This window comes from Triticum aestivum, chromosome 4A (assembly GCF_018294505.1).
Source record: "Triticum aestivum cultivar Chinese Spring chromosome 4A, IWGSC CS RefSeq v2.1, whole genome shotgun sequence".
NCBI lineage: Eukaryota > Viridiplantae > Streptophyta > Magnoliopsida > Poales > Poaceae > Triticum > Triticum aestivum.
Window position 1 is genome coordinate 601,144,939 of NC_057803.1, and position 27,782 is coordinate 601,172,720.

Genomic DNA, 27,782 nt, shown 5'->3' on the forward strand with positions numbered 1-27,782 from the left:
TTTCTTGACATAAGCATCGCATCCCCAAACTTTTAGAAACGACAGCTTAGGTTTCTTCCCAAACCATAATTCATACGGTGTCGTCTTAACGGATTTCGACGGAGCCCTATTTAAAGTGAATGCGGCAGTCTCTAAAGCATAGCCCCAAAAAGAAAGCGGTAAATCGGTAAGAGACATCATAGATCGCACCATATCTAACAGAGTGCGATTACGACGTTCGGACACACCATTACGCTGAGGTGTTCCAGGCGGCGTGAGTTGTGAAACTATTCCACATTTTCTTAAGTGTGTGCCAAACTCGTGACTCAAGTATTCTCCTCCACGATCTGATCGCAGAAACTTGATTTTCCTGTCACGTTGATTTTCAACCTCACTCTGAAATTCCTTGAACTTTTCAAAGGTTTCAGACTTGTGTTTCATTAAGTAGATATACCCATACCTACTTAAATCATCAGTGAGGGTGAGAACATAACGATAGCCACCGCGAGCCTCAACACTCATTGGACCGCACACATCGGTATGTATGATTTCCAATAAGTCGGTTGCTCGCTCCATTGTTCCTGAGAACGGAGTCTTGGTCATTTTACCCATAAGGCATGGTTCGCACGTGTCAAATGATTCATAATCAAGAGACTCTAAAAGTCCATCAGCATGGAGCTTCTTCATGCGTTTGACACCTATGTGACCAAGGCGGCAGTGCCACAAGTATGTGGGACTATCATTATCAACCTTACTTCTTTTGGTACTCACATTATGAACATGTGTAGCATCACGTTCGAGATTCATAAAGAATAAACCATTCACCATAGGAGCATGACCATAAAACATATCTCTCATAAAAATGGAACAACCATTATTCTCAGATTTAAAAGAGTAGCCATCTCGAATTAAACGAGATCCCGATACAATGTTCATGCTCAAAGCTGGCACTAAATAACAATTATTAAGGTTTAAAACTAATCCCGAAGGGAGATGCAGAGGTAGCGTGCCGACGGCGATCACATTGACCTTGGAACCATTCCCGACGCGCATCGTCACCTCGTCCTTTGCCAGTTTCCGCTTATTCCGCAGCCCCTGCTTTGAGTTACAAATGTGAGCAACTGCACCGGTATCAAATACCCAGGAGCCACTACGGGCACTAGTAAGGTACACATCAATTACATGTATATCACATATACCTTTGTTTTGCCGGCCTTCTTATCCGCTAAGTACTTAGGGCAGTTCCGCTTCCAGTGACCGCTTCCCTTGCAATAAAAGCACTCAGTCTCGGGCTTGGGTCCATTCTTTGGCTTCTTCCCGGCAGCTTGCTTGCCGGGCGCGGCAACCTCCTTGCCGTCCTTCTTGAAGCTCTTTTTACCCTTGCCTTTCTTGAACTTAGTGGTTTTATTGACCATCAACACTTGATGTTCCTTCCTGACTTCTACCTCTGCTGATTTCAGCATAGCAAATACTTCAGGAATGGTCTTTTCCATCCCCTGCATATTGAAGTTCATCACAAAGCTCTTGTAGCTTGGTGGAAGCGACTGGAGGATTCTGTCAATGACCGCATCATCCGGGAGATTAACTCCCAGCTGAGTCAAGCGGTTATGCAACCCAGACATAGTGAGTATGTGCTCACTGACAGAACTGTTTTCCTCCATCTTACAGCTGAAGAATTTGTCGGAGACTTCATATCTCTCGACCCGGGCATGAGCTTGGAAAACCATTTTCAGCTCTTCGAACATCTCATATGCTCCATGTCTCTCAAAACGCTTTTGGAGCCCCGGCTCTAGGCTGTAAAGCATGCCGCACTGAACGAGGGAGTAGTCATCGAAACGTGCCTGCCAAGCGTTCATAACGTCTTGTTCCGCAGGGAGAACGGGTGCGTCACCAAGCGGTGCTTGTAGGACATAATCTTTCTTGGCAGCTATGAGGATGATCCTCAGGTTCCGGACCCAGTCCGTATAGTTGCTGCCATCGTCTTTCAGCTTAGTTTTCTCTAGGAACGCGTTGAAGTTGAGGACTACGTTGGCCATTTGATCTACAAGACATATTGCAAAGATTTTAGACTAAGTTCATGATAATTAAGTTCAACTAATCAAATTATTAGTGAACTCCCACTTAGATTAGACATCCCTCTAGTCATCTAAGTATTACATGATCCGAGTTAAACTAGACCGTGTCCGATCATCACGTGAGACGGACTAGTCAACATCGGTGAACATCTTCATGTTGATCGTATCTTCTATACGACTCATGCTCGACCTTTCGGTCTTCTGTGTTCCGAGGCCATGTCTGTACATGCTAGGCTCGTCAAGTCAACCTAAGTGTTTGCATGTGTAAATCTGTCTTACACCCGTTGTATGTGAACGTCTGAATAAAACACCCGATCATCACGTGGTGTTTTGAAACAGCGAACTGTCGCAACGGTGCACAGTTAGGGGGAACACTTCTTGAATTTATTGTGAGGGATCATCTTATTTACTACCGTCGTTCTAAGTAAACAAGATGCAAAACATGATAAACATCACATGCAATCAAATAATAAACGTGACATGATATGGCCAATATCACATAGCTCCTTTGATCTCCATCTTGGGGCTCCATGATCATCTTGTCACCGGCTTGACACCATGATCTCCATCATCATGATCTCCATCATCGTGTCTCCATGAAGTTGCTCGCCAACTATTACTTCTACTACTATGGCTAACGCGTTTAGCAATAAAGTAAAGTAATTTACATGGCGTTTCTTGATGACACGCAGGTCATATAAAAGAATAAAGACAACTCCTATGGCTCCTGCCGGTTGTCATACTCATCGACATGCAAGTCGTGAATCCTATTACAATAGCATGAACATCTCATACATCACATATAGATCATTCATCATTCATCACAACTTTGGCCATATCATATCACAAACCACTTGCTGCAAAAACAAGTTAGACGTCCTCTAATTGTTGTTGCAAGTTTTACGTGGCTGAATTAGGGTTCTAGCAAGAACGTTTTCTTACCTACGTTAAAGCCACAACGTGATTTGTCAACTTCTATTTACCCTTCATAAGGACCCTGTTCATCGATTCCGCTCCAACTAAAGTGGGAGAGACAGACACCCGCCAGCCACCTTATGCAACTAGTGCATGTTAGTCGGTGGAACCGGTCTCACGTAAGCGTACGTGTAAGGTTGGTCCGGGCCGCTTCATCCCACAATACCGCTGAAGCAAGAAAGGACTAGTAACGGCAAGAAAGTTGACAAATCTACGCCCACAACAAATTGTGTTCTACTCGCGCAAGAAGAACTACGCATAGACCTAGCTCATGATGCCACTGTTGGGGAACGTTGCAGAAAACAAAAATTTTCCTACTCGTTTCACCAAGATCATCTAGGAGTTCATCTAGCAACGAGTGATTAGATGCATCTACATACCTTTGTAGATCGCGCAGCGGAAGCGTTCAAAAGAACGGTGATGATGTAGTCGTACTCGACGTGATCCAAATCACCGATGACCAGCGCCGAACGGACGGCACCTCCGCGTTCAACACACGTACGGAACAGCCACGTCTCCTCCTTCTTGATCCAGCAAGGGAGGGAGGAGAGGTTGAGGGAGATGGCACCAGCAGCAGCACGACGGCGTGGTGTTGATGGAGCTGCAGTACTCCGGCAGAGCTTCGCTAAGCACTATGGAGGTGGAGGAGGTGTTGGGGAGGGAGAAGGAGGCAACCAAAGGCCAAGGCGTTCAGGTATGAAGTCCCTCCTCTCCCCCACTATATATAGGGGTGCCAAGGGGGGTGGTGCGCAGCCTAGGAGATCCAATCTCCTATGGGCCGGCGGCCAAGGGGAGGTTTCCCTCCCCCCCAAGGCACCTAGGAGGTGCCTTACCCTCCTAGGACTCTTCCCCCTTAAACCCTAGGCGCATGGGCCTATGTGGGGCTGGTGCCCTTGGCCCATTAGGCCAAGGCGCACCCCCTTACAGCCCATGTGGCCCCCCGGGACAGGTGGACCCACCCGGTGGACCCCCGGGACCCTTCCGGTGGTCCCGGTACAATACCGATAACCCCGAAACTTGTCCCGATGCCCGAAACAGGACTTCCCATATATAAATCTTTACCTCCGGACCATTCCGGAACTCCTCGTGACGTCCGGGATCTCATCCGGGACTCCGAACAACATTCGGGTTACTGCATATACATATCCCTACAACCCTAGCGTAACCGAACCTTAAGTGTGTAGACCCTACGGGTTCGGGAGACAAGCAGACATGACCGAGACGACTCTCCGGTCAATAACCAACAGCGGGATCTGGATACCCATGTTGGCTCCCACATGCTCCACGATGATCTCATCGGATGAACCACGATGTCGAGGATTCAATCAACCCCGTACGCTATTCCCTTTGTCTATCGATATGTTACTTGCCCGAGATTCGATCGTCGGTATCCCAATACCTCGTTCAATCTCGTTACCGGCAAGTCACTTTACTCGTACCGTAATGCATGATCCCGTGACCAGACACTTGGTCACTCTGAGCTCATTATGATGATGCATTACCGAGTGGGCCCAGTGATACCTCTCCGTCATACGGAGTGACAAATCCCAGTCTTGATCCATGTCACCCAACAGACACTTTCGGAGATACCCGTAGTCTACCTTTATAGTCACCCAGTTACGTTGTGACGTTTGGCATACCCAAAGCACTCCTACGGTATCCGGGAGTTACACGATCTCATGGTCTAAGGAAAAGATACTTGACATTAGAAAACTCTAGCAAACGAACTATACGATCTTGTGCTATGTTTAGGATTGGGTCTTGTCCATCACATCATTCTCCTAATGATGTGATCTCGTTATCAATGACATCCAGTGTCCATAGTCAGGAAACCATGACTATCTGTTGATCAACGAGCTAGTCAACTAGAGGCTCACTAGGGACATGTTGGTGTCTGTTATTCACACATGTATTACGATTTCCGGATAACACAATTATAGCATGAATAAAGACAATTATCATGAACAAGGAAATATAATAATAATGCTTTTATTATTGCCTCTAGGGCATATTTCCAACAGTCTCCCACTTGCACTAGAGTCAATAATCTAGTTACATTGTGATGAATCGAACACCCATGGAATTCTGGTGTTGATCATGTTTTGCTCTAGGGAGAGGTTTAGTCAACGGATCTGCTACATTCAGGTCCGTATGTACTTTACAAATCTCTATGTCTCCATCTTGAACATTTTCACGAATGGAGTTGAAGCGACGCTTGATGTGCCTTGTCTTCTTGTGAAACCTGGGCTCCTTGGCAAGTGCAATAGCTCCAGTGTTGTCACAGAAGAGCTTGATCGGCCCCGACGCATTGGGTATGACTCCTAGGTCGGTGATGAACTCCTTCACCCATATTGCTTCATGTGCTGCCTCCGAGGCTGCCATGTACTCCGCTTCACATGTAGATCCCGCCACGACGCTTTGCTTGCAACTGCACCAGCTTACTGCCCCACCATTCAAAATATACACGTATCCGGTTTGTGACTTAGAGTCATCCAGATCTGTGTCGAAGCTAGCGTCGACGTAACCCTTTACGACGAGCTCTTCGTCACCTCCATAAACGAGAAACATTTCCTTAGTCCTTTTCAGGTACTTCAGGATATTCTTGACCGCTGTCCAGTGTTCCTTGCCGGGATTACTTTGGTACCTTCCTACCAAACTGACGGCAAGGTTAACATCAGGTCTGGTACACAGCATGGCATACATAATAGAACCTATGGCTGAGGCATAGGGGATGACGCTCATCTCTTCTATATCTTCTGCCGTGGTCGGACATTGAGCTGAGCTCAATTTCACACCTTGTAACACAGGCAAGAACCCTTTCTTGGATTGATCCATATTGAACTTCTTCAATATCTTATCAAGGTATGTGCTTTGTGAAAGACCTATGAGGCGTCTTGATCTATCTCTATAGATTTTGATGCCTAATATATAAGCAGCTTCTCCAAGGTCCTTCATTGAAAAACTTTTATTCAAGTAGGCCTTGATGCTGTCCAAGAGTTCTATATCATTTCCCATCAAAAGTATGTCATCTACATATAATATGAGAAATGCTACAGAGCTCCCACTCACTTTCTTGTAAACGCAGGCTTCTCCATAAGTCTGTGTAAACCCAAACGCTTTGATCATCTCATCAAAGCGAATGTTCCAACTCCGAGATGCTTGCACCAGCCCATAAATCGAGCGTTGGAGCTTGCACACTTTGTCAGCATTCTTAGGATCGACAAAACCTTCCGGCTGCATCATATACAATTCTTCCTTAAGGAAACCATTAAGGAATGCCGTTTTGACGTCCATTTGCCATATTTCGTAATCATAGAATGCGGCAATTGCTAACATGATTCGGACGGACTTCAGCTTCGCTACCGGTGAGAAAGTCTCATCGTAGTCAACCCCTTGAACTTGTCGATAACCCTTAGCGACAAGCCGAGCTTTATAGATGGTCACATTACCATCCGCGTCTGTCTTCTTCTTAAAGATCCATTTATTTTCTATGGCTCGCCGTTCAACGGGCAAGTCAGTCAAAGTCCATACTTCGTTTCATACATGGATCCTATCTCGGATTTCATGGCTTCTAGCCATTTGTCGGAATCTGGTCCCGCCATCGCTTCTTCATAGTTCGAAGGTTCACCGTTGTCTAACAACATGATTTCCAAGACAGGGTTGCCGTACCACTCTGGTGCGGAACGTGTCCTTGTGGACCTTCGAATTTCAGTAGGAGCTTGATCAGAAGTATCTTGATCATTATCATTAACTTCCTCTCTAGTCGGTGCTGGCACCTCAGGAACATTTTCTTGAGTTGCGCCATTTTCCGGTTCAAGAGGCAATACTTCATCAAGCTCTACTTTCCTCCCACTTACTTCTTTCGAGAGAAACTCTTTCTCCAGAAAGGACCCATTCTTGGCAACAAAGATCTTGCCTTCGGATCTGAGGTAGAAGGTGTACCCAATAGTTTCTTTTGGGTACCCTATGAAGACGCATTTTTCCGATTTGGGTTCGAGCTTTTCAGGTTGAAGTTTCTTGACATAAGCATCGCATCCCCAAACTTTTAGAAACGACAGCTTAGGTTTCTTCCCAAACCATAATTCATACGGTGTCGTCTTAACGGATTTCGACGGAGCCCTATTTAAAGTGAATGCGGCAGTCTCTAAAGCATAGCCCCAAAAGAAAGCGGTAAATCGGTAAGAGACATCATAGATCGCACCATATCTAACAGAGTGCGATTACGACGTTCGGACACACCATTACGCTGAGGTGTTCCAGGCGGCGTGAGTTGTGAAACTATTCCACATTTTCTTAAGTGTGTGCCAAACTCGTGACTCAAGTATTCTCCTCCACGATCTGATCGCAGAAACTTGATTTTCCTGTCACGTTGATTTTCAACCTCACTCTGAAATTCCTTGAACTTTTCAAAGGTTTCAGACTTGTGTTTCATTAAGTAGATATACCCATACCTACTTAAGTCATCAGTGAGGGTGAGAACATAACGATAGCCACCGCGAGCCTCAACACTCATTGGACCGCACACATCGGTATGTATGATTTCCAATAAGTCGGTTGCTCGCTCCATTGTTCCTGAGAACGGAGTCTTGGTCATTTTACCCATAAGGCATGGTTCGCACGTGTCAAATGATTCATAATCAAGAGACTCTAAAAGTCCATCAGCATGGAGCTTCTTCATGCGTTTGACACCTATGTGACCAAGGCGGCAGTGCCACAAGTATGTGGGACTATTATTATCAACTTTACTTCTTTTGGTACTCACATTATGAACATGTGTAGCATCACGTTCGAGATTCATAAAGAATAAACCATTCACCATAGGAGCATGACCATAAAACATATCTCTCATAAAAATGGAACAACCATTATTCTCAGATTTAAAAGAGTAGCCATCTCGAATTAAACGAGATCCCGATACAATGTTCATGCTCAAAGCTGGCACTAAATAACAATTATTAAGGTTTAAAACTAATCCCGAAGGGAGATGCAGAGGTAGCGTGCCGACGGCGATCACATTGACCTTGGAACCATTCCCGACGCGCATCGTCACCTCGTCCTTTGCCAGTTTCCGCTTATTCCGCAGCCCCTGTTTTGAGTTACAAATGTGAGCAACTGCACCGGTATCAAATACCCAGGAGCCACTACGGGCACTAGTAAGGTACACATCAATTACATGTATATCACATATACCTTTGGTTTTTCCGGCCATCTTATCCGCTAAGTACTTAGGGCAGTTCCGCTTCCAGTGACCGCTTCCCTTGCAATAAAAGCACTCAGTCTCGGGCTTGGGTCCATTCTTTGGCTTCTTCCCGGCAGCTTGCTTGCCGGGCGCGGCAACCTCCTTGCCGTCCTCCTTGCCGGAAGCAGAACTAGCCCCCTTAATACAAGAGCAGGCTTACGTTCCAATCCGGCGCGCGCCAATCAGTCGCTGGCGTCACGAAGTGCTTCGGCTGATACCACGACGCCGAGTGCCCATATCTTTCCCACGTAGTTGGTTAGTGCGTATAGGCTCGTAGCCAACTCAGATCAAATACCAAGATCTCGTTAAGCGTGTTAAGTATCCGCGAACGCCGAACAGGGCCAGGCCCACCTCTCTCCTAGGCGGTCTCAACCTGCCCTGTCGCTCCGCCACAAAGATCCACCAGCCGACCCGACTTTAGTCTCCACATGTATCATGTATAAAGTATATAGTATATACCCGTGATCACCTCCCGAGTGATCACGGCCCGATAGTATAGCACGGCTGACGGACAAGAATGTAGGGCCACAGATGAATATACTAGCATCCTATACTAAGCATATAGGATTGCAGGTAAAGGTAACAATAGTAGTAACAAGGACAGGCTATGCATCAGGATAGGTATAACAGAAACCAGTAACATGCTACACTACTCTAATGCAAGCAGTATAGAGTAGAATAGGCGATATCTGGTGATCAAGGGGGGGCTTGCCTGGTTGCTCTAGCAAGAGAGAGGGGTCGTCAACTCCGTAGTCGAACTGGGCAGCAGCAGCGTCGGTCTCGTAGTCTACCGGAGAGAAAAGGGGGGAAGAAACAATGAATACCATGTAAACAGATGCATATCGATGCATGACAAGACAAGTAATGATGCTAGGCGGGCCCTAACGTGGTATGAGGTGATGCCGGTTAAGGGGGGAAACATCCGGGAAAGTATTCCCGGTGTTCCGTGTTTTTTTGACAGATGAACCGGAGGGGGAAAGTTGCGGGTTTGATATGTTAGGGGTGTGTGGTGGACGAACGGGCTGCGTATCCGGGTTCGTCTCGTCGTTCTAAGCAACTTTCATGTTGAAAATAATTTAATCCGAGTTATGGATTAAAAGATATGATTTTCTAAAGATTTTATTAATTTCTGGAATTTAATTAATTATTTAATTTAATTCGAAATTAGATTTATGACATCAGCATGATGTCATGCTGATGTCAGCAGTCAACAGAGGTTGACTGGGTCAAACTGACGCGTGGGTCCAGTGGGACCCATCTATCATACTCTGTTTAGGTTAATTAGAGTTTTAGTTAAACTAATTACTGTTTAATTAAACTAACATGTTAATTAGATTAATTAATTAGGATTAATCAACTTAATTGATTTAGTTAATTAATTAATTAATTATTTCTATTACTAATTAATTATTTTATTTATTATATATACATATTTATTTATTTATTTTCTAAAAACATTCTGGGGGCGGCCCCACATGTCAAAGGCACGGAGGCCTTAGCGGGCACAGGGCGGTGCGGGTGCGGGCGTGAGCCCGACTGGGCACTGGGCAAGGCCAGCCACATGGTGGGGCTCGGCGTTTGGCGCCGGCGAGGCACGACCGACCGGAGTGGCGCAGGGCGGCGGAGCCGTGCAACAGCGGGAGTGGCGGCGGGAGTAGGCACGGGCGGCTGGGTGCAGGTGGGTGCGGCTAGGGCGCGGAGGAAGTGGAGCCGGCGCAGGGGAGCAGAACTCTGGGCGCGGCCACGGGAGGTCGCGGGCGCGGCGAGCGCGTCCCCGAAGTGAGGCATGGCGCGGCCGCGGCGCGCACGGGCCGCGGGGACACGCGGGCAGGGGGCGAAACACCGAGGCGCGGGACGAACTACAGGGGCGGCGGTGACTAGGTCGACGAGGTCGAAAGGGGGACAAGGGTCGGCGCGTTCGGCGCAGAAGCTCACCGCGGGAGCGTGGGGTCTAGGCAGAGGGCTCGGGGAGGTTCAAGGAGGTCCGTCGAGGGAGAGGACGAGGTGGCGGCAGTCCGGCGAGGAGGTCCGGCGAAGCTGCTCTGGGACGTCGGGGTGGAGGGGCGATGGCGCGCGACGGGTCGGGGCGTCGGTTGCCCCGATCCAGATCCACTCGGGGCGAGGCCGGCCGCCGAAGGACGGAGAGCCGGGCGTCGGCGATGGAGGCGGGGAGGGGTCGAGGAGGCGGTCCGGCAGGGGGGGGGGTCCGAGAGACGGCGTCAGTGGCGGAGAACAGCGGCGATGGGAGGGGGTCGGAGCATGGCAGGGAGCCACGAGAAGTTGGCCGTGGCGTGGGGCCTTCTACGCCGGCAGGATGGGGCGACGGGCGGCGGGATTGGTGATGGGGACGGCGAGGCGCGTCGGTGGCCTCCTCTCGATCCCGATCCAGATCGGGAGAGAGGAGGGGGAGGAGATATTTGCGGGAGAGGAGTGGGGGGTGTCGGTGGCCAGTGGGGGAGAGTGGGGGTGGTTAAGGCGGCGGGGTGGTTTGCGGCCTGGTGGGCCGAAGCCCAAAGGACGGGGGGTTTCTCCCTACTTCTTTTTTTTGTTTTAGTTTTTCTTTTTCTTTCTTTTTGTATTTTCCTTTCTTTTATTTCTTTTCCTTTTCTGTTTTTACTTATTTTAAAATACTTAGGCATTTTATAAAATTGTGTCTATTACACCATATTGACTTATGTAAAATATGGCATCTCCCGAACATTTTTGTTTTAAATTTGGAAAAACTTTTATTGTTTGACTTTATTTCAATTTTGAATTTTGAACGGGATTTGAACCATCGCAAGACTATCAACATTAATCGTGGTGACGTGGCATCATTGGCGGAGGGTTACTGTAGCGTAACTACCCGGGCATCACAATTCTCCTCCACTACAAGAAATCTCGTCCCGAGATTTAGGCGGTGGAGTAAGGGGGGAAAGTTTGGTAACGAATTTAGCGGTTCTTCTCATGCTGGCTTGCTCTTCTCGATGAGGCCGATCCAATACATTGATGTATTCATTTCTCTGCTTCAAGTCACCATGATCAAGTTGTCATCCTTTCTTCGGGATCTCCATCATCCTATGAACACGACGAAGGAAAAAAAACTCCAGAAGAACGCATCTCCACAAAGTTGGGCATCTGTCGGTGAACTCAATGGGAAACACATAAGGTACCCCACGAGTTGTATCCCAACGAATTTGTTGAGTGCAATATACGATGGTACCAAAGTTTCAAACGGTTAGGCAATCATTCGATGACTACACAGAAGCTGGAATGGGGGTTTGAACAACGAGTATAACATGGTGTTTCATTCCAGGATGATTACTGGTATGGCATTTAGCTTGTGAATCACATACGAAGCCAGGTGCAAAGGATACATTAGAATCCGGGTTGTAAAGAAGAGTCAGATTTCGATCCAGTGGACCTGTGGGTTATGGGCCCACCATGTCGATTAAAAGTAGGAAGGCGATGACGTCTTACACGATCATGTAAGGAAGGCATGTCAGAGGATAGTCTGTCGGTTATGTCGGCAACAACATCGGTACCAAGGGCGAGGGACAAAGAGAACCATCTTCCTGCTCGTTGAACGAGGCGGACCAATAGGCAAAGTTCTCGTCCAATGGGGGTTACCGAAATATCATCAACAATAGTAACAGGGTTACACCAGGCAAGATGGTACACCGAGGTGTTTACATAAGCAGGGATATTACTGCTTATATTATATAGATCACAAGAAGGTTTAAACAAACCAATGGAAAGGAAAAGTGATTATTATGTTTAAACAGAACAATGGAAAGGAAAATGTGTTTAAACACATCTTTCAGGGGTAAATCCTTCCCAAGGACAAGCAGAGCAAGATATCCATGACAGGATATAAAGTAGAAAACCATTTAGGTAAGGGGGAAGGAATCTCATGATATTACCCATACAACGGTTTTAGGATAAGTGATAAATAAAATTTAGCATCGTGCTTCAAATGTTCCTGTTGAAAATCGGAGTACCATTGACATGCTTCAAGATAGCATTGACATGGTCTTCAGGTGAAGACCAGACTTTGGAAACACGAAGGATCCATCAGGAATAACTTGTAGAATAAGTCTTACAATTTCCTCATGGACGAATGGATAACCTTGCTGAAAAGGTATCTATAAAGATAGGTCCTCCAGCCGGGGGGGGGGGTGCTAGGCATGACATCATGTTACCGAGTCATCAAAGGATCAACATCATAACTCTTGGAAAGTTGTCCCAACCATCATATTTGACCGAGATTCAGATCCGATTGGTGTCAGGATACCTCAGACTTAGGATACCTGAGAAGAAAAGGTGCAACGCAAATCGACGAAATGACATTGCAAGATTCTCGGGAAATGAACTATGGGAGCGGGTTCTTGAAGCAATAGTTCATCATTAAACCAAGTTGAGGATGAGGAGGTGGCTGATGGACTCAGCGACAATCCATTGAGATTTTCAAAAGATGGATTTCCACAATTATGTGAACAAGGAAATAACATTTGTCAGATCAGATAATATAATGAGGTATACTCAAGGAGAACATACCCAATTAAACATTGGTTGAAAGGTGCGCCTGAAATATGGGTTGGGTTGCACGACCAATGTCAGAATGGTGATTCAATAATCAATAGCCTAAGAATGAACTTTCGACCATTAACTTCAAAGAAATAGGGTTGCTAGAAGGAAAGAATCCAAACAACACCGTTCACTTGTTGGAATTAACACGGGGACCAAGAAATGAACGAAGATGGCAAGAAGAATTTTGATATCAAGAATTCTTAAGAGGTGGTGAAATTCCCACCACATTCTTGACAAAAAGAGATGGTAATACTTCCGAGGTAAGGAAGATCAAATGTTGGGTAGCAAGGAACTCAAGGTATAACACCAAGCATGAACAAGCTTGTGTTGGTGGGAAGGCAATAAAGTGGTCGATGATAATACAATTCATCGAGGGCAAGGATGGTATTTCTCATCATGAATTCAATTGATATCATGGATGAGCTCAGAATGTTGATGATCACGACACCTTTGTCGCGAGAGTTCATGAAGATGTAATCGATCGGCGACGACATCAAGTCAAAGTAATGATGAAGTGAAAGGTTATTGGAACCAAGGGTACGACACAAACTCGAAACCAAGCTTGTTGTTCAAGGCGAAATGATATGACGATGAGGATCGACGTAAGGTTAGTTCATCGTCGAAAATTGTGCTCCGAGAAGAAGGACCGGGTAGCACAGTTAAAATCATCACGACAATGATATAGCCAAACAGGCTAGGAATGGCGTGATCGGGTACAAACTCGTATTTATAGAAGCTTACTGAAGAGTTGTTGAACCGTAGTGCGGACTCGGTTCAGTTATCGATGTCTTTGAGTGTATAATAACTCAGAGCCCGTGAAAAATTGGAATTAGTTGGAAGGTAGCACTTGATGAAGAACTCATAAGAAGTTATGCAGTTCCATGATAATCTCGAGATACCAGGGGGGTAATACTCGACGACAAATCAAAGTAGAGGTTGGACTAGGGTAATGCTCTACAGATGACAAGTACTCTAACTTGTCCGAGAAATGGAATCAAGAAGAAAATATGGTCGGAACCACGGTTGCAAGGGATCAATTCACAGATACCATATGTTAGTTATCAAGGAAACATTTTTTATTACAAGAAGCTTCCATGATAGGATATACATCGCGTCCATGGGTATGAACACAAAGTTCAAGGTCGACTCCCACTTCTTCAATGTATAACCTTCCATTCACTTCTCGCTTTGATAAAAGCATTAGTGTTGAAAGTTTTACCTGGTGAAATACCAGATGAGTACGACTCGTGAAAACTTCCGAGTTCACACATATTAAGGAAGGCATAGGTTCAACCCATCGGGGCAACTCAGAATCATATACTAGAATCTTTAGAAGTAATTAACTCAAGCTCGAAGGCAGAGCATGGTTGAGAAAGCAGAGGATACAATTTACCAAAGGCATTATGTATCAGAGGAAAGGCTCACATGGTTATTGAATATGAAGGGCGTTGTCAGGTAAAATCCAACAATGGATCGGGCGATCCACAACGGAGCTGATGTGAGTATCGGTACTCTATCAGAGGAAGAAAGAATGCACGGGCATCATATTATAGGACAACTGAATAATTTGATGCTTAGATAACAAAGGAATTATGATTTCCAAAACAAAGGATCAGAAGCAGACGCTCTGACCAAGGATGGATAAGTTCAATAGACTTAGGCGCACAATCGACGGCGATTGATTGGTCGAGAACCAGCTCATGTTCAAAAATGACGTCTGAGCTGGAAGGAAGAATTCTAGGATCCGTTTGAGGATTGCGAGCATTCGCAACAAATCGAATCAACGAACTCAAATGATAATGACAATGGATGTCAACAAGATTACTAGACTTATGGGATTAACCATAATGCAAGTAATCAAGAATTTCAAGAGCAATAGGATGCTCAGGATTTTCGGAAGATCGAATGGTATTTCGAGGATTCGTGACATACATGCATCAACTGGGGATGAGTGGATACACGGTAAGTGCGAGAAATTATCCGTAGGGGTATTCAGGCGACAAGGAACTGCAAGGCAGTAGGCACAAAAGGATTCTCGGAACATTAGAGAGAATTTCGGGGTATCTTGTAATAACAAGATCAACTGGGAATAAAAGTAAGAACGACAGGTGTAAGTATTTATCCATAGGGATGTTTCGGTGGTAGGGAATTGCAAAAGCGACAGGCATAAGGTCTCGAGAGAATATCGGAGAGTATCTTCAAATCCTTCTGGTTCACGGAGCAATCACCTGTAGTGAGGGGTTCTTCAGGAGGAAGTAGTAACGAGATCCTAAAGTTAGATTTTAGTAAATTCATTAAACCCGAATAGGAGAGAGATCAGAGTCCCAGAGTAAAGGTCGAGGAGTAAAAGATCCTACTACCACCCAAATGGTGACGTGTGCCCGTAAGACACACAACCATGTTAGTAAAAGTTTTGCAATGTCTAGACTCGACTTCGGCCAAGGAGTGTGGAAGGGGGATTCCTACAGGCAGTTGGCTCTGATACCAACTTGTGACGCCCCCGATTCAATCGTACACTAATCATGCACGCAAATATGTACGATCAAGATCAGGGACTCACGGGAAGATATCACAACACAACTCTACAAATAAAATAAGTCATACAAGCATCATAATACAAGCCAGGGGCCTCGAGGGCTCGAATACAAGTGCTCGATCATAGACGAGTCAGCGGAAGCAACAATATCTGAGTACAGACATAAGTTAAACAAGTTTGCCTTAAGAAGGCTAGCACAAACTGGGATACAGACCGAAAGAGGCGCAGGCCTCCTGCCTGGGATCCTCCTAAACTACTCATGGTCGTCGTCATCAGCCTGCACGTAGTAGTATGCACCTCCAGTGTAGTAGGAGTCATCGTCGACGGTGGCGTCTGGCTCCACGGCTCCAGCATCTGGTTGTGGCAACCAGGAAGAAAGGAAAGGGGGGAAAAGGGGGGAGAAAGCAACCGTGAGTACTCATCCAAAGTACTCGCAAGCAAGGAACTACAGTACATATGCATGGGTATATGTGTAAGGGGGCCATTTCAGTGGACTGAACTGCAGAATGCCAGAATAAGAGGGAGATAACTAATCCTGTCGAAGACTACGCTTCTGGCAGCCTCCCTCTTGCAGCATGTAGAAGAGAGTAGACTGAAGTCCTCCAACTAGCATCTCCAAGTAGCATCTCCAGGTAGCATCTCCAAGTAGCATCGCATAGCATAATCCTACCCGGCGATCCTCCCCTCGTCGCCCTGTGGAAAAGCGATCACCGGGTTGTCTGTGGAACTTGGGAGGGTGTGTTTTATTAAGTATCCGGTTCTAGTTGTCATAAGGTCAAGGTACAACTCCAAGTCGTCCTGTTACCGAAGATCACGGCTATTCGAATAGATTAACTTCCCTGCAGGGGTGCACCAACTTACCCAACACGCTTGATCCCATTTGGCCGGACACACTTTCCTGGGTCATGCCCGGCCTCAGAAGATCAACACGTCGCAGCCCCACCTAGGAAAAACAGAGAGGCCAGCACGCCGGTCTAAACCTAAGCGCACAGGGGTCTGGGCCCATCGCCCATAGCACACTTGCACGTTGCGAGGGCGGCCGGAAGCAGAACTAGCCCCCTTAATACAAGAGCAGGCTTACGTTTCAATCTGGCGCGCCCCACTCAGTCGCTGGCGTCACGAAGTGCTTCGGCTGATACCACGACGCCGAGTGCCCATATCTTTCCCATGTAGTTGGTTAGTGCGTATAGGCTCGTAGCCAACTCAGATCAAATACCAAGATCTTGTTAAGCGTGTTAAGTATCCGCGAACGCCGAACAGGGCCAGGCCCACCTCTCTCCTAGGCGGTCTCAACCTGCCCTGTCGCTCCGCCACAAAGATCCACTCGCGGGTGCTCCACCAGCCGACCCGACTTTAGTCTCCACATGTATCATGTATAAAGTATATAGTATATACCCGTGATCACCTCCCGAGTGATCACGGCCCGATAGTATAGCACGGCTGACGGACAAGAATGTAGGGCCACAGATGAATATACTAGCATCCTATACTAAGCATATAGGATTGCAGGTAAAGGTAACAACAGTAGTAACAAGGACAGGCTATGCATCAGGATAGGTATAACAGAAAGCAGTAACATGCTACACTACTCTAATGCAAGCAGTATAGAGTAGAATAGGCGATATCTGGTGATCAAGGGGGGGGGGCTTGCCTGGTTGCTCTAGCAAGAGAGAGGGGTCGTCAACTCCGTAGTCGAACTGGGCAGCAGCAGCGTCGGTCTCGTAGTCTACCGGAGAGAAAAGGGAGGAAGAAACAATGAATACCATGTAAACAGATGCATATCGATGCATGACAAGACAAGTAACGATGCTAGGCGGGCCCTAACGTGGTATGAGGTGATGCCGGTTAAGGGGGAAAACATCCGGGAAAGTATTCCCGGTGTTCCGTGTTTTTTTGACAGATGAACCGGAGGGGGAAAGTTGCGGGTTTGATATGTTAGGGGTGTGTGGTGGACGAACGGGCTGCGTATCCGGGTTCGTCTCGTCGTTCTGAGCAACTTTCATGTTGAAAATAATTTAATCCGAGTTATGGATTAAAAGATATGATTTTCTAAAGATTTTATTAATTATTTAATTTAATTCGAAATTAGATTTATGACATCAGCATGATGTCATGCTGATGTCAGCAGTCAACAGTGGTTGACTGGGTCAAACTGACGCGTGGGTCCAGTGGGACCCATCTGTCATACTCTGTTTAGGTTAATTAGAGTTTTAGTTAAACTAATTACTGTTTAATTAAACTAACATGTTTATTAGATTAATTAATTAGGATTAATCAACTTAATTGATTTAGTTAATTAATTAATTAATTATTTCTATTACTAATTAATTATTTTATTTATTATATATACATATTTATTTATTTATTTTCTAAAAACGTTCTGGGGGCGGCCCCACATGTCAAAGGCACGGAGGCCTTAGCGGGCAAAGGGCGGTGCGGGTGCGGGCGTGAGCCCGACTGGGCACTGGGCAAGGCCAGCCACATGGTGGGGCTCGGCGTTTGGCGCCGGCGAGGCACGACCGACCGGAGTGGCGCAGGGCGGCGGAGCCGTGCAGCAGCGGGAGTGGCGGCGGGAGTAGGCACGGGCGGCTGGGTGTAGGTGGGTGCGGCTAGGGCGCGGAGGAAGTGGAGCCGGCGCAGGGGAGCAGAACTCTGGGCGCGGCCACGGGAGGTCGCGGGCGCGGCGAGCGCGTCCCCGAAGTGAGGCATGGCGCGGCCGCGGCGCGCACGGGCCGCGGGGACACGCGGGCAGGGGGCGAAACACCGAGGCGCGGGACGAACTACAGGGGCGGCGGCGACTAGGTCAACGAGGTCGAAAGGGGGACAAGGGTCGGCGCGTTCGGCGCAGAAGCTCACCGCGGGAGCGTGGGGTCTAGGCAGAGGGCTCGGGGAGGTTCGAGGAGGTCCGTCGAGGGAGAGGACGAGGCGGCGGCAGTCCGGCGAGGAGGTCCGGCGAAGCTGCTCTGGGACGTCGGGGTGGAGGGGCGATGGCGCGCGACGGGTCGGGGCGTCGGTTGCCCCGATCCAGATCCACTCGGGGCGAGGCCGGCCGCCGAAGGACGGAGAGCCGGGCGTCGGCGATGGAGGCGGGGCGGGGTCGAGGAGGCGGTCCGGCAGGGGGGGGGTCCGAGAGACGGCATCAGTGGCGGAGAACGGCGGCGATGGGAGGGGGTCGGAGCATGGCAGGGAGCCACGAGAATTTGGCCGTGGCGTGGGGGCCTTCTACGCCGGCGGGATGGGGCGACGGGCGGCGGGATTGATGATGGGGACGGCGAGGCGCGTCGGTGGCCTCCTCTCGATCCCGATCCAGATCGGGAGAGAGGAGGCGGAGGAGATATTTGCGGGAGAGGAGTGGGGGGTGTCGGTGGCCAGTGGGGGGAGTGGGGGTGGTTAAGGCGGCGGGGTGGTTTGCGGCCTGGTGGGCCGAAGCCCAAAGGACGGGGGGTTTCTCCCTACTTCTTTTTTTTTGTTTTAGTTTTTCTTTTTCTTTCTTTTTGTATTTTCCTTTCTTTTATTTCTTTTCCTTTTCTGTTTTTACTTATTTTAAAATACTTAGGCATTTTATAAAATTGTGTCTATTACACCATATTGACTTATGTAAAATATGGCATCTCCCGAACATTTTTGTTTTAAATTTTGAAAAACTTTTATTGTTTGACTTTATTTCAATTTTGAATTTTGAACGGGATTTGAACCATCGCAAGACTATCAACATTAATCGTAGTGACGTGGCATCATTGGCGGAGGGTTACTGTAGCGTAACTACCTGGACGTCACAGCAAGCTGGGCCACATACCCAGACCTCTCACCTAAGCCTAACATCTAAAGCCGGAGGCCTCGACCGATCCATCTGCTGGGGCCGGGGCTCAAACCGTTCGGACACACTCACATGTGTCGTCGCCGCCGCCATCTTCCACCGGTCCATCTTCAGAGCAGATTGAGGTGACAACCTTGGCAGGTCCTCCGCCATCGACGCCACCATGACGCCAAACGACGACCTCCACCTACGCGAGCCTTGGCAGGTCCTCCGCCATTGACGCCACCACAACGCCAGTCGATGGCCTCCACCTACGAGAGTCCATCTCCAAGCACCGGACGTAAATCCATGCTAGGATAGGGCCGCAACACCGCCGTCGCCCACCACCCACAAGCGCCACCCAACCCCAAGGTTCCCAAAGCGGCGCCTTCAAGAAAGGAACGGCGCCGTGAGCGCCGCCGCCGCCCAACAAAGTTAGGGCTTTCGCCCAAGAGACCTAGGGAAGGGGAAGTGAGGAGATCAGTCCATACCGACGCCTTCAAGGAGGGGAACGGCGCCCTCAGGCGTCGCCGTCGGCACGGCCAGTCATGGCTGGCCAAGGATTTCGCCCGAACTAGATCCCCGCCACCAGCAGCGCCTCCTATACAGAACCGGCGACCAAGAGGAAGCGCGGCCCGACCAGGCTGACCTGCACGCCGAACAAAGGAGGAGGGGAGGCGCCAGATCGCGCGCACCGACCGCCGCGGAAGCCGCCGCCGGCCGCCAACGACCACCGGATTCCGCCGCCAGCGCGGCCAGGACGCCAGATCCACCGCCCGCACGGCTCGGCCGTGCCTTGCCAATGAAGCCGCCGCTCCAGATCCGGGGTTCCCCACGCCGAGGCAGGGCAACCGAGGCCCCGCCGCCACCATCCTTGGCACCCCGGGCTTGCCCGGCGGCTGCCTCAGGCGGCGGCGAGGAAGGGAAGAAGTGGGGGGTGAGGAGGAGTGGCGGCTAGGGTTGGGAGGAGTAAAGCATTATCAATGATGTGAGACAAGGGGAATACCAGTAGGACAGAGTGTTGGAACACGTCCAGACACACCGTTGAACCCACGTAGTGTTCTCCCGTAGCTCCCACTATCTGTAACAAACTGTACCGGGTCTCATGGCTCCATATCACATGCCCTGATTAGTGGAGTTAGCAGCGTCAATAGTTAAGATCATGGCTGCACGGTGTGCTCTGTACCTGTATATATCTACTCTTCATTGACTGAATATAGTACAGTTCCAGTGCATCGGTGTTCTTCCAAAGGAAAAGTTCCTCTCGCGCAAGCTTATCACCGAAGTTTTAAAACTGCCTTAACTTTTTCAAATGTTTCTGAGTTATATGGATCTCAGGATATTTCAGAAACCGTGATGGGAGGCAAAAAAACAACATAGCGAAAAGGCGCCCGCTAAAACAGATCCAATATCAGGGGATTCAATGTGCTCTGAGTTTTTGGACAACTCTCCCTAGGTTGAGGCTCTGTAATCCTTTCCTTTCCTATTAAAACTGAGCCTTTGTGTCGATTAGACATTGTTGTCTTATAAGTTTCATTAAATGAAATTAAATTTGGGGAAAATGCTCCTTAATTAAAAAAACAACGAATAAATCTTGCGTCGTGGTGACTTGTTGACAGATAAACACATGGGAAAAGAATCACCAATCTAAAAAAATGTGCTAACTAACACAAGATGGGAAAAAATCACGAATCTACTAAAATGCGCTAAAAAACAAAAAGATTCTATTCAGACATGGCCAACAAGACACAAATTAAATGCCATACAATAACGAATTTTTGCAGTCAGCTGTTAAACCGAACCATACAGATAAGAGGTTTGTCCCAGACTACCAAATAGAGCACAACAAGTAGGAATGATAGTTCCATAGTTGATTGTATGGCATTTATGGGTAAGAAATACAGTACTAGCAATAGTCAGCAAACCACACCATTAAAACTTACGGGTTCTCTAGTCCTGTACCAGTTGATTGTCCTGGGAAGTTTCACGCAAATGTCACATTAACCAAGTTGGACCATTTATTGTTCTTAATCCTAACATAGCGCCATGTACGTACAACCTCTGATCAACGGATGCAAAAAAGAGGCAGAGGCACAGCACCTTCCAGTTAACAGCCTGATTGTAGTCTGTCATTATGATGTTACCCATGTTCATGTGCCCACATATTAGTCCCGTGCAGGATGCAAAGATGCATGAACTTGCTCAAAAGAGAGCACCGATATTAAAACTTTAAAGTTAACTCACCTCACCGAAACCTTTACAGACCATCTGGACTAGAGAGCCGGACTAAAAATCCAGGGGCGTGCATGTGGTATTCCGCTGAACAGGTTGCGCGCAATGAACCCGGTGGGCAATCCAATCCCCAAATTACCTCTGCAGATTCAAAGTTCAAACCCTCATTGTTAAAACAAGCACACATGAAAATCATAGCGCGAGTCACAAAGGATCAAGAGAAAAGAGTTTGGCAAGAATCTGGGCTTACTGAGCACACTAGCAACACCAAGACTCACTCCGGCCATGGAGCTATCGATAGTCGATCCGGTGCTCCACTATTTTGAGATGAGGAGTGAAGACAAAGCACATTTCTTTCCTAGAATCTGATGGGGCTAAGCGTTTGTGATGTCTCAAGGCTCTGTTTGCTGGCCGGAGAGCTTGGTGGCATAACTGTTTTGGTGTCTGAAAGCGGGATCATGGTTTAGAAGGTTTTACATGCTTACCGAAGAAGACTTTTGTCCCGCTTTATCTGGACGAAGTTTTCACCCCGGCCACCACCCTCCGCCTCCGCCTGGGGTACGACCCTATATGAAAGCGTCGGCCACACCACCCCCGAGAAGGTCGAAGGCCTGCCCTCATGCCGCCCATGCGTCCATGACAACAAGCCCGTTAGTGCCCGAGCCACAAGCTCCGCCCACGAGCGTGCAACTCCCTCCACCAAGGCCACCCCCTTGCATCTAGACACTCCGGAGACCATTAAAGGCACGAGCTTTAATTGAGGCGATTGACAGATCCCTAACCATCGAAACTGCCGTTGACCGACCCTCCCCGAACAACGATCAACGGCAAGGAGGCACTAGGCTAGCAAAAGAGGAGGGTGGAGCAGATCCCGTTCGAATTGGCGCACCCCTATGCCGGTGACAGGTTGTCGATCTACCCGTCCGTCCAGCAGCCTCCCTCTAGCCAGCACCACACAAGGAAGAGGTAGCCACCCATCCGCCATCGAGAGCCGCCGGATCGACCGCGCCCTACCGCCGAAGAAGGCCTCCAAAGTAATCGTCAACTAGCACCACAACTCCTGCGTCTCCACGCCCTGGCCAGGTCCATCCGGTGCCCAGCCACCCCACCGTTGCAGGGCAAACACCAGCTGCAGCACCACCACCTTAGAAGGGCCGCCGGTCACCCCTACCGCTGCCAACCGCCACTACCAGCCATATCTGTGTAGGGGCTGCCAGATCCGCCGCCAGCTCGCCCCCAGGCCTCCAGATCCCCACGAGTCGAGGTCGAGGGGGGAGGAGGGGAGGAGGCGGCCCTGGCAGCCCATCGGGACGCTAAAGAGGAGGGAAGCCGAAGCACAGGCCGGCTGGCGCCCGACGCCACCGAGCAGGGGAGGCCGCCCCCAATGTGTGCCACCCGCGCGCAGGAGGAAGCCGCCTCGCCGCTGCCTGCGCCACGTGGCCTTTGTCCGGCGACGCCACCGACAGCCGCAAGGGAGGGGGGCAAGGCAATGGTACGGGGGCGGCGGTGCTAGGGTTGTCTCCCGGGGGCATCCTCGGGAACGCCTCCGGAGGGGAGGGAAGCATTCTCGCATGCTTCAGATGGACTACTCGTCGTTATGGCTTGCAGATGGACGTACCTGCTTCATCGTAGTACTAATACCTGCTTGACATCATCGAGTGTGTGTAATACATGAAACAGTTTATGCATTTTGTCAGGAAAAAACTGTTTATGCGCAAGGTTTTATAATTCTTACTCACAATATTGTTTAATACACTATAGTATATATTTTCAGAGCTAATCGTTAGACTAAATTGTGGTTGCAGGACGCTCCTCTTGCTCTCAAATTCGTTTTTTTAGGGTGCTCAAACTCGTTGTTAATAAGGCTCCGAATTTTTCCCATATTTTTGTGGATGGTCATATTCCACCAGAGTAATTGCGTTTTGGTAAAAAAAAATAGCTGCGGTTTGTAAAATACAGTAGTACAGTGTCGCATTCCCCATCAGAGAGTGGAAAAAACTCCTCACAGATCGAATCTCTCTCCCAGACCTGTGCGCCTCTCCCAGCACCGGAGGCCAGCCGCCGCCGTCCCTCCCGCGCCCCTGCACCGCGCTCCTCCTGCTCTCTGCCCCATCTATCCCTCCGGCAGCCGCGCCTCTCCCTCCGGCGACCGCACCTCTCCCTGCCTCCTCCGTTCGTCCCTGCCCCAGCGTCCTTTGCCCTTACCCTAACCCTAGCTCCTCGAGGATCGAGGCAGAAAACGGCGGCGCTCTGATCCAGCCCCTAGAAGAAACGGTGAGTGCCCCTGGTTTCTATTACTCCTCTCTACCTCCTGCTTTCCCAGTTTTGATTTGGTTTTAACAGTCTTGATTGATGATTCTCTTCCCATCTTTGTTTTCAGGAACAATAGACTGAACTATGAGCCGCCGCCGTTGCTCGCCGGCATCGGCACCACCGCTGGAAGACGAGGACCTTCTCCAGGAGATCCTCCTGCGCCTCCCTCCCTCCCTCGTGCGTCCGCCGTCTGCAAGCGCTGGCGCAGCATCCTCTCTGACCCCCAATTCGTCCAACGCTTCCGCAAACACCATGGAAAACCCCCACTCATCGGCTTCTTCAGCCAAAGATATGGCGTATTCTGTGACTTCAAACCCGTCCTGGAACTGCCTGACCGCATACATGCCCATCGTTTCTCCATGCCCAAGAGCCGCAGCTCAATGGAGCAGTGGCGCTTCATGGGCGGCCGCAACGGGCTCGCTGTCCTGATCAACGAGTGTCGGCGCGAGGCCGTCGTGTGGGATCCTCTCTCCGGCCGGCAACATCGCGTGCCTTTCCCACCAGGACTCCACGATGCCCTAACGGGTAGTTTCTGTGTATGGCATGCCTCGGTGTTGTGCGCTGATGCCGAACATGGGCACGTGCTTGGCGATTGCATCTTGGTCCCGTTCAAATTGGTCTTGATCTGCAATGGATACAACCAGGCATTTGGTTCTCTCTATGACTCGTCGTCTAGTTCTTGGGGAAATATTTTCTCGACGGCGATAGCAAATGAAATTTATGCCAGAAGGGGCAGCATCCTTGTTGGAAATGTGCTTTGCTAGTTTATTTGTGGAGGTGATGTCCTTGTGTTTGACATCCAAATGCAGAGTCTTGGTGTGATCGAGAAGCCGGCAGACAACCATGTTACCATTGACTTGTTTTTTCAGCTCTTGCGGACGGAGAATAGTGGACTAGGCCTTGCTGTTTTGTCGGAACGGATCATCCAATTATGGGAGAGGAAACCTAACTGTGATGGTGTTGTCGGATGGGTGTTGCTGTAGAAAACCATTCCTTTGAAGGGGTTGCTTCCAAGCACAAAGCCTTTGGTACTTATCGTGGGGTATGATGAGGACACAAATGTGATTGTTCTGTCTACGGGGATTGGCAACTTCATGCTCCAACTTGACTCAGTGCAGATCAAACATATCATTAAAAGAAATGGCATGTGCATCGACATGTTTTATCCCTACCATAATTTCTACACTGCAGGTAAGACCTCCTTATCTACATTGCACAACCAAAATAGTCCATTATTTTGTTTTGCTGGGATTCATTACTGTTACTTTCTGTATGTGATTGCTGTAACATTGTTAATATGATTAAGTGGTTGTTTGGATACGGAGCGTTAGCCACGAGTATATAGAAAATCAGTTTTTAGCCTATTTTTAACAAAACACGTTTTACAATCTTTTTTATCAAGAAAGAGTATATGGAAAATTATGTTTGGGTCAAGAAAGTAACAAATCAGTGATGTATTATTCCTTGTTTGGATAGTGAATAGCCTATTCTATCATATGTCAGGCATGATCTCTTCCTGCTATCCCCACTCGGCCGCCATTGACAACCTTCCAAGATCCAGCCCAGGACTCCTTCGTTGCTGCTGCTCGCGTCCCCTCCGGCGACAAGGATCCCGTCCGTGGTCGCCGGCGGGCTCTTCCCCAAGTCACGGAGGTTGTCACCCCGAGCATAGAATCTGAATGGGCTGCTGCTCGCCTTCCAGTTGACCAACACGACTCCACGTGCAGCCGCCGGCAGGGTGTTTACCCTGGTCGTCGAGCTCGTCTTCCCCGCAAAGACTACCCTCCGCCGTCATGGTGTCGTGGTGCCGGGGCTATACGACGAGCGTCGGGGAGTCGTACTCCTGTCTCTTGAGGGAAGCGGGCAGCACATCGTGCCGTCGGGGAGGACCACGAGGTCACTATCAGCATGGTCGTACACTGGCACAGTCGCCTCTCCATCGCCGCCGTCCGTGGTCCGCTACCATCCGTCGTGGCTGCCGCAAATCAGGGCGCCAGCGTTGGCGCCAGCTCCAGCCTTGGAGGAAGGCGTTCTTCTCCATGAAGATCCACGGCACGCCTCACAACACAAGTCAGGACCTGTTTTTGTAAAACACGTTTGCACAAAAACGTCTCGGAGCCATTTTTCCAAAAACGCAAAATCTGAGTATTTCGAGAACCAAGTTTTTCTTATCCAAGGATTGGATTAGCCAAACAAAGTTTCAGTTACTTAGTCCGTAAAACACGTTTTTAGCTATCCGGTTCTCTAAAAACTAGCTATCCAAACAATCCCTAAGGATCGACTAGAATACATTGAGGTGTTTGTTTCTTTGTTGTGCCGGTGATTTATCGTGATGTAACTTATTATTACTGGACTACATTAAAGCTGGAACGAATTTCTACTGCTTTGATGCCTTGCCACTGCTAAATGCTTACTATGATTCTGTCCGTTTAATGATCTTTCCATCAGGAGGTTTATAAGAATTGGAAACTGTGGCTATAACTACACTAAGAGAATATGAGGAAACTATATATCTGCTATGTGAAATAGTTAACCCATTGCCACATCTGGAAGCTTAAAGATCGTTATGTTGTGCTATTAAATAAATGTATGTGCAAGATAATCTTTGTCTTATTAATTCATGACATCACATACTTAATTTGCTATTGGAAAACAGTACTGGTTCATATAATTTGAATGGCAATATGAGATGCTAAAATGTGCATACTTTACTCTGGCATATTGGTCATAAATGGTACAGGCTTTTTTGACAATAGTGTTCTAGATAAATGCATTTTTCTGGACAATCGGAACAGTCTTATCATTCTTGTTTTGCACTTGGCAATAGATGTGGTGTCATTTACTATCCTTGCCACAAAAGCTACTTTTCCCTCTTCCATTTACATAAATATATAGCGGTTTGCACATACCATTGATTCAACTTCTTTTTGAATTTTCATTGTTTTTTTGGTTTTAGGCAGGGGAGTTGGGTGGAAATGGGTGGAGCTGGAACTTTGAACTCTTGTGATCTAGTAATGTGCTATCTTGGTTGAATGAGTGAGGTAAATTTATCTTCATGTTATGTGTATGTCTTTAAGCTAGGCAGCATTTTTTTTGTCTTGTATACTTAGTTTAGAGGATTATGCATGATTTATTGTTGTAGGTTGTAATGCATGAATGTGAATAATTTCTAGACTGTCTAGCTCCCACATTTCTAAATAGTATGCTGTTGATCTAGAACAATCTAAGAAGTCTAGTGTTTGCCTCTCTTTGAGGCATTCAGTCAATGATCTTTTATGACCTACTGCGATCATATGTACTCATGTAGCAAAAAATCATGAGGACATTACAGAATAATTGTTCTTCTATTGTTGTTCTCCGTTTGTATTTTTTTTCTTCTAATAGTATAATTTTGGTTCACACAATGATTCAGCTTTAGATTCTTTTGTATAATTTGAACAATGGCAAAGTTAAAATGTACTATTGGAATCGTGCAAAATTTGACTTCTTTTGGGAGTGAGTAGTACAAATTGGGTTACTGACATGACATTGATGGTTCTGCAGGTACCCAGGGTTATACATGGGTTGCTAAAATGAAGAAAAATGTCTAATTTGTTTGGTCTCCTCCATATGCTGAAGCATGCGATGTGGTTGACGCTAAGATTGCACCTCTGTAGTATGTCGGTTGTTCTACTTTTATGTACGGTTGTAGATTGCACCTCTGTAGTATGTCGGTTGTTCTACTTTCATGTACGGTTGTCTGGGAAGTGGACTTTGTTGGATTTAATTGTCTGAGCTTGTGTTTGTTATTAATGACTTGTAGAGTTGCTTGGGTTAATTGTCTTTGTGAAGTCAGTATCTATATACAATTTATCTTCTGAGTCTTCCTAGTGATTTAACCGTGATAATGGAGCTCACATCACTTCATCACCATATGCAGCAAGGATAGATAATGCTTGTATGTTATAAGGTATAGTATACATAGAATTATGGCTGCTGCCTAGTTCCAGGAAGGTTACACTCCTACAATCAGTGTCCGCCATGCTCGGCTTGGACACTCATTCTTCGCTCTATAGTGGCCTGAACCTG

General features: G+C 47.9%; 1 long non-coding RNA gene across 1 annotated transcript; it reads left to right on the forward strand.

Moving 5' to 3' along the window:
* Positions 1–23,400: 23,400 nt before the first annotated feature.
* On the forward strand, positions 23,401–27,579 carry LOC123082519 (uncharacterized). The gene is made up of 4 exons (XR_006439042.1): positions 23,401–23,675; positions 23,782–24,905; positions 26,671–26,755; positions 27,258–27,579. It is a non-coding gene; the product is annotated as an uncharacterized lncRNA (long non-coding RNA).
* The last annotated feature ends 203 nt before the right edge of the window (positions 27,580–27,782 follow it).